The following is an 8,677-nucleotide window of genomic DNA, read 5'->3' on the forward strand; positions in this document are numbered from 1 at the left end:
CAACAGACAATGAACAAGGCTCAAAATCAATACACAAATAAATAAATGCAGTAAATAATGAATCAATGAACAACACTGAATTAAACTTTGTGTTAACTTATTGACAGTTCTCCCCGCTCTGACAGGCTCTTTTTTAAAGATAATGCGCACAGTCCGCATATAGCCTTCTGTATGCGATGAGTGTGTTGTTTTTGCGGAAAATAAACAAAGAAAAAACACTTTTTATTTTACACCAGATGAAACGAGAAAAATATGAAATGACAACATGCTGTAGCAATGGCATTTACAGTTCAGCTTGAAATAAACATGGGTTTCACATGCAATTATGTACACAAGATCTGTATCCATTTTTAATTCCTCCCTTGTGATGTCTTTTTCCTTTCTTCTTACTGTCCTTTACTGCTTTCATTTTCTTATTATTATCCATTTATTGTCCCTTATTTCTTTTACTACTTTTTATCTGTTCTTAATTCCTTGATGTGATGTCACCTTCTAATCGTCCTTTATTGCTCCCTCTCTTCCTTTTGTGTGGTTTTGCTTGTTTTATCACTTTTATTCCTTTTTTCTAATAACTAATTTTTACATTTTGTGTTCTGCCTTCTTGTTTTAACTCACCTTTGACTAGACTTTCTTGTGTTTGGCTTGACTGTTGGTAAACTCTAAAGGTGCTATATAAATAAAGTTTATTATTATATTATTATGCTCTGGCAGACATTGTCGTGGGTGCTAGAATGCTGATGGTCCTAGCATTAAGAAAATGTTGGTTAACTCTGGTAAATAATGAATCAATGGACAACACTGAATAAAAGTTTGTGTTAACTTATTGACACTTTCCCTGCTGACTCGGGCTCTTTTTTAAAGATGCCAGGATGAGAGAGAGAACATAGCTGCCTTTGTCTCTGTAACAAAGTTGCCTGCACATGATGACCTTGTAGTGAGCGGTATCTGTCTGTGGAAATTTAGCAAAGTGTGTCTTAGAGGAACTCAAAGTAGTGCAGAGCAATGCAGGATGAGACAGGAAGAGAACAGGAAGAGGGAGGGTCTTTCCACAGGGCGATGTCTTCACGGATTGGAGGAATCGTGTTGCCAAGAGGCTGGGACCAGCCTGTGCACCAACGACAGGAGAAGCCAAGTCTAAATCACGGCCTCCTCTCCTTTTGACCAATGAGAAGTTACAACAGCAAAAATATAACTGTTATTGTAAAGTGAATATCTCCATCTTTTTCTGAGCGATGGGTTACAAAGTAACAGCAATCCGCTGACTGTGATTTGTCTTACAGAGAAAGGTCCATGATCATGCTTGCTTAATGATACAATTCTAAATAAATAGTTAAATGGAATGTCGTATGTCTTCACTCAAACAAACGAACACGCCGACATATGCGATGAGTGTGTTGTTTTTGCTAAACAACAACAAAAAACACATGACAACATGCTGTAGCAATGGCATTTATCCTGGAGGGTGTGATTTATACAAAGGAAGAAATAACTTAATATATAAGCCCGCATGTACATGCCAAAATAATTAAGAATTTGTCATTTCACAAAGAGAAGTTACTCTTATCTCAACAACTCACAAAATTGTGTGATTTTTTTTAGTCTGGGGAGTCTGGGGATATTGCGGTTACTGGTTAAACAGTGTGTTCACAAATATCTGCTGCTTATCTTACAGTACAACACCTGATTAGCATTACAGTGGACCTTTTTGTTCACTTAATGGGTCCAACAGGCCTTCCAGCCCCAACAAGGTGCACTGTCACCAAGAGCCTTTGTACAGTAACACTACAAATGCGTGCTGCACAACCGTGTCAGCAACTTAGGAAAATGAATATCGATGGATAACATGGATATTGATGACCTTAAAATTGCGTTTACAAAACATGTAGGGCCTACTTATACACATTCAAATGATCTCTTAGTAGTATTTTTTCCATCAGCTAGTTACTATAATAATGACAGAAATAAAAATAAAGACATTGACAATGATATATGGCAACAAACACAATATTGTATAGCCTGATTCTGCACTCTACAGTATTCACATTCCATCAGCCCAAAACCTTACATGACGTTTACCGTTGCTATGGCATCAAGTGGCAACTGCTGTTAGCACATATTAGCTAGTTTAGCCCCATCGTCTGAAGAACAACCCATAAAATTACAACTTGACTATAGTTCCCTCAAACAATGTAATGAAGATGCACATCAGAGGAGATTTAGAAGTGGGTATACGCAATGCCGACTGAAAAATATTGTAGTTATATGCCGTATACCTGCACGACTGGTTAAAGTTACACTCTGCCACAGCTAATTAACAGCAATCTCTACGCTGCCTTCAAGCTGGGCGTAAACGTATACGTCAGTTCACAGAGTAACTTGGTTCACAGAAGAGCTGTTAAAGTTAAATATCAGCCAAAGCAGTCATATTAACATAGCGTTACACTGCATACATCAGCTTCCTGTGGAGTCAACCAGCCGAAATAAGGACAGCACCACTCTGCACTCGGTGCAGTTGGGTGTTCCAATAAAGCAATGATCCCAAACACACATCAAAAGTGGGAAAGGAATGGCTAAATCAGGCTAGAATTGAGGTTTTGGAATTGTCTTCCCAAGTCCTGACTTGAACCCATCGAGATCATGTGGAGATTTTCTCACAGAGATTTCAACTGCATCTGACTGCAACTCTCTGGTTGTGTTCATATTTTTGTATTACAAACAGCCAGCAGTGGTGGTGACACAGCGGACTGCCAGCTGTACTTTCCCCTGGCCAAATGTACACAATGTGGACTGCCCCTCCACCAAGCTTTGATGCAGGAAAGTTACTTGGTTTCGGCAAAGGCGGATTTTGCCACCGAACTGCTCCTGGAGGGGCAGCCTGCCTTTCAGACACACACCATGTCTGCACTCTTTACCTCAGGGACACTCCGGCAGCGAAGTGCAGCTCCAGGGGAGAAGTATGACCCAAGATGAGCAGGTTGTTCAGGAGGGACTGCGACACTCAAAAAAAACTACAGATCACAATCCCCTTTATTAGTACCGCCATTGCTGGCCGGAAGCAAAACTACACGAGTTACACGGTAAACAGTCTCTATGCCTGAGTCAAACTGTTAACCCATAAGCTTACATAACAACAAATCATGGCAGAATGTCCCTCTCCCGTCCTTCTGGCCTGTCCACTCTAGCCTGTCCACTCTAGCATCAACCTTTAATGAATTTTATTGTACGTTTCTAGCAAGGAATTTTCTGCAAGCCTCTTTTATTTATTGAGTATGTAATAATATTGACAGGTCTTATTAGACAGATTATGCATTTAGAAGAGCATAATGCTCTATTAAAGCCGAAGTATGTTTGACATTTTTCAATGTGTTTTACTAGGAAAAAATCAGATCTGTTCTTGGTTTTTGTGGGTAATAGTGATGTCAGTTAGATGGTTAGAGCTTTGGAGTATTAAATCATTCATCTTTACTCACTACATCTTAGCCTTTTTGTGCTCATAAACTACATGTTAGAAACATTTTAAAATGAAAAATCTCAGCAAAAATGATAATTTTTTAATCTGTTGCAAGAGGCAGATAATTATCGGTTGAAATAAAAACCATATTGTGCATCCCTAATGTCAACCATATTATCTGCAGAGAATTCACCAGTGTTTTATTGTTGTTTTGGAAAACGCACCACGGGTATTGTATGATGTCATCAGCAGCATCATGATAAAACCCGATGGAATTTTCATTTTAGCTTCCTGAATTGCTTTACCTAAATTCCACCAGCATATCCAGATACCCACCCAGAGAAAGAAATATCCCGGACCATGTGTAAACAAATATCCTTGGCAGCAAAAAAAACCCTCTCACATCCTCACTTCGTCCTATCAGATCATATTACCCTGCTTCTTCTGCCTACTTGCTTGTAGTTGATCAAGAGGGTGAAACCATCAGTAAAAGCTGTGGACAAATGAAGTTACAGCAATCCTACAGGACTATTTTGAGAGCACAGTTTTTTTATTTAATTAAAGTGAGTGTGTGCATATATATATGTGTGTATATGTATGTGTATCTGTATCCATGCAGGCATGTATATACTGTATACCATATCCAGGGTTCTATTGTTATCAGCATTATTTTTTAATTTTTTTTGCTCTAATTTTTTTTTTTTATTATTTTATTATTGTTTTAACACCTTTTTCTTATACTTATTTGGTGGGGGGAAGGGGGGATGGGAGGGAGAACAGGGAGAAAAGTTTGCTTTGTTGCATGTAATAGTGACTTGCTGTTTGATTTGCTGTAATTTGCAAACAAAAAACTAATAAATACACACCAAAAAAGAAAGCTGTTAAAGTGTGGACAAATGAAGTTACAGCAACCCTACAGGACTATTTTGAGAGCACAGACTGACAAACATTTAGATATGCTGCCACTCAGGATAACAACATCGATATTCATCAATTAGCAAATGTGTTGATGATGGGGTGATCACAAAGACAATAAGATCATTCTCCAACCTGGTCCAGATATTATACCTGGCCGTGTGTTAAAAACATGTGCCGATCAGCCAGCTGATGTTATTTCTGACATTTTAAACATCTCACTCTCATAAGAGGCTATGCCCCCCTGGCTCAAGACAGTCACCATCATTCCTGTATCTAAAAAATGCTAAAATGCTTTCAAGACCAACAGACTGACAGAGGATGCCATAGCTACTGCCCTCCACTTAATCTACATGCACCTGGAGAATAAGAACAGCTACACCAGAATGATATTTGTTGACTTAAGCTCAGCATTCACAATGTCACCCATGTAGCTGATTGAAAAACTTAACACTCTGGGCTTGAGTACCACAATCGACGACTGGATATTGGACCCCAGACAGCTTGGATTGGCAGCTTGGAGCGCCCCAGGGCTGTGTACTCAGCCCCCTCCTGTTCACACAGTACACTCATGACTGCACTCCTAGACATCAGGACAACTCTATTGTGAAATAGAGTGACACCACCATCATCAGCCACATTACAAACAATGATGAGAGTTCATATAGGGAGGAAATCAACAATCTTGTGGAGTGGTGCACAGAGAACGATCTACTGCTCAATGTTAACAAAACCAAGGAGCTGATTGTTGATTTTAGAAAAAGGAGGCAAAGGCACACACCCCTGTCTCAGTCATCAGTGGAGCTGAGGTGGAGCAGGTGAGCAGTTATAGGTTCCTTGGAATTACCATCACAGAGAACCTATCATGGTCATCGCACATCACCACCCTGGTTAAAAAAAAAAAGACAGAAAAGGCTCTACTTCCTACAGAAACTTAGGAAGGCTATATTTAACAGAAAGCATCCTGACTACACACTACACAACATTCTAAAAGACAAGACCCATCCAAACCAGTCTGTTCACCCTGCTTCCATCTGGCAAAAGATATAGAAGTATACGCTGCCGTACCACCAGACTACGGAGCAGCTTCATTCTTTAGGCTGTGAGGCTCCACAATTCATCCTCAACACTACATTTTATAAAATGAAGAATCAGATGTACTAAATGTGATTCTTGAGTATAATAATAAATGCTGTATCAGGTTTACAGTTAAAGAGCTCAGAAGTTTTCACATTGGAAATAAAGTTGAGAGTGCATCGAGTGGTAAAATAAATACATCACCTTTTCAATCAACAACAATTTACATAATTAATAATATTCTGCAGCACTCCTGCCTTATTTGCTTTTTCACTGTAATATTTTTTATCATATTCTTCATTAGAAGTAGTCATTTCCTTGTATTTTGTGCGGAAGCGAAGTAAAATTATGCACCAAACGCCCCTCCTTATAGCAACATGCTCAGGGTCTAAGGATGAAAGCCTAACCCCTTGATTCCACCAGATACTTGTCTGCTGCGTTACGGCTCTGAGCTAATAGGTTTCACTCTAGTCTATGTGTTAACTTCCACCAGGTCCGCTGCACTGCGTGTCTGCTCCGTCCCAGCTCCGGCAGTCCGCAGCCCTCCGGAGCAGATATGGAGGACTTCTATTTCTGGCGGATGCCAGAGCCCGATGCAGCAATTCAGCCGAATTCAGCACAGAGCAGACAGGAAGTCAGACACGAAACAACAACATAACATCTGGTTAATTTTCAAAATAAAACACTCCGTGTTAACGACAGCACAAAAACCTCAAAAAAGAGACAAATACAAGGTCTTCTTCTAATCCTTCAGTCAGGAACACTTCGTGTTGTTGTGTTTATAACACATACGTATAACTGCGGTCGTGCGTGATTATGTAATTATCACAGGAATTCCTCGGTTACGTAACTCCAGCTGTTCGGCGGTGCTGCGCCATGGCGGACTCAAAATGCAGCTGGTGGGGGTTGCTGGACAATGAGTGACGGAGCAAAACCGAACCAGAGCCGTAACGCAGCGGACATGCATCCAGTGGAATCTTTGGTCGAGTTAACAAAGCTAGTGGCACCCGTTATTTCTGACTGGGGTTCTTCGCCGGACTTTTTAAGTTATTCACTGTGGAATTCAGGTATTTCTTAGCCCAAATCAAGTGTTTGGCCTCGTTTCCTTCCTTTTTACTGATGAATCCAAGTTAGAGATGTATGTGATTAACAGAAGGGTGTATGTAAGGAGATGAACAGCAGAGAGAATGATACCATGTTGCTTCAAACCAACAGTGAAACATGGTGGCAGGAATATTCAAGTTTGGGGCTGTTTTGCATACTCTGGAGTTGGACACCTGCACAGAATTGACTCCACCCTGACCAAGGAGAAGTACCACTTCATTCTTCAGAGACATGCTACACCCTCTGGTTTGCATCTTCTAGGATTCATACTGCAACAGGATAATCAGCCAAAACACACCTCAAAGCTTTTGCGAGAAATCCTTCAAGACTGACATTGACTTTCCCCCATGTCAGGTCGAGTACATGTTATCATAAAAGTCAATGGGGGAAAATACCAAATACTACATTTTTTTAAAGATTTAACTTTTCACTTATATTGCCAGGCGTATATTATCATTTGTAATGAGAGAAATAGTATTCAATTCTAAACAAATGCAAAAAAGAAGTATTCTCACAAGTGGTCTGACTGTCCGACTTTGCTGTGAATAAAATTGACTTGACTATAGTGGAGGCTACAGTTGTCAGTAAATAAAGGCTGCAGCTTCTTAAGACCAGGGAAGTCTCTAGTGAGTTGCTTCACTGCTGCTGGTAAAGGGGTTAGTCCTGAAGCAGAAACAACTTCAGCTCTGGAGGAAAACACACATCTCCCCCGTTCCCCTGACTATTATCCAGACTAGATGGTTTGAATACAGAGCAGGAAAAGGCTAATGCTGTGTTCACACCAAACACAATGCAAATTATTTGCGTGACTAGATTGCATACAAAGTCAATGATACGACGGGCGGTGTCAGTGATGTCATTGATGTCAATGATGACATTGCACATGAGCAACGATGGAGAGCATAAAAATCACTTACCGTGGCCTTTTACGGACACCCAGAGCTGTACGATAACATATCTACTCGTACCGAGACAGGACAAAAAAGGAGCTGCCGTGGAGGGAAGTGAGCAAGAAGGTCAGGCTACCTGCTAAGTTATGGAAATACTGTATGTCAGCACAGCATAGCTCTGATCGATCCAAACTCCATTCAGGGAACAAGCACTTTAAAAGTTGTTAGCCTGTCGTCTGGCAAACAGACCTGACGAAGCATGAATTCAGGCTTTTTACAAGTCAAATCTCTTTGTTTTGGGTTCATACTGATGTGCCGCTCTTTTGAGGTTATTCTTATTGTGACGTGCGTGTAGACGTGATTAAAAATGAATTACCCCGTGATCAAACTTGCGCGAGTAATGCAATGCAAATATTTTTATCGCCAACATAGCATAACACACTCAAAGCAATTCCAATTTACCAATTTGTTCTTATATTTGGAAAAACAAAGCTCTGTAAATTTAGGCACAGTTCTGACAATATAAAACATCTGTGTGGGCACCTGTTTTATTACCATCAACAAATTAAAGGGCAGACTTTGTGTGGCCTACCCTCTTCCAGGTCACCATGGTAGAGAGGAGGTTGTATGGCCTGGGCACCAATTGGCAATGCCTCGGCCTGCTCAGTCGTCCTCCTTGATCCACACACTTTACACTATATAATTTGTATATACTGTGAATGCAAGTTGTAAATCGTGATTTTGTTGTATTGTTCTGTACATGCGACATCTATTGCACGTCTGTCCGTCCTGGGAGAGAGATCCCTCCTCTGTGGCTCTTCCTGAGGTTTCTTCCATCTTTTTCCCCCCCCCAAAAGGTTTTTTTTTTTTTCTCAATATAGCAAGTTTTTCCTCACTCAAATCGAGGGTGTCGTTAACTGTACAGATTGTAAAGCCCATTGAGGCAATATGATTATGATTTTGGTCTATATAAATAAAATTGATTAGATTTGATTTGATAAGACTTGTAATATGGAACAAAAAAGCAAATTGACAACATAAAGAATGCAAATACACCAATAATGCCAATTTGACATATTTTATTCATCATTTAGGCCACTATTAGTTTCTTATGTTTTTTTAAAATATGCCTGAATAACTGACTGTTGTTACAAAGACAGTGGAAATGAAAGATGGGATTTGAGCCACCAGGTAAAGCATGTAAGAGCGAACAGTAAGGTGATTAGGACAAATTTGTTGT

The 8,677-nt window shown here is 40.1% G+C and overlaps 1 protein-coding gene across 1 annotated transcript in view; it reads right to left on the bottom strand.

Moving 5' to 3' along the window:
* Positions 1-8,501: 8,501 nt before the first annotated feature.
* Positions 8,502-8,677, bottom strand: part of dera (deoxyribose-phosphate aldolase (putative)) — a 57,098-nt gene continuing 56,922 nt past the window's right edge. The window contains exon 9 of the mRNA XM_073480721.1: positions 8,502-8,677. This exon is cut by the window's right edge and continues 588 nt beyond it. The gene's annotated coding sequence lies outside the window, so the exon portion shown is untranslated.

This window comes from Pagrus major, chromosome 14 (genome assembly GCF_040436345.1).
Source record: "Pagrus major chromosome 14, Pma_NU_1.0".
In the NCBI taxonomy this organism is placed as follows: Eukaryota; Metazoa; Chordata; class Actinopteri; order Spariformes; family Sparidae; genus Pagrus; species Pagrus major.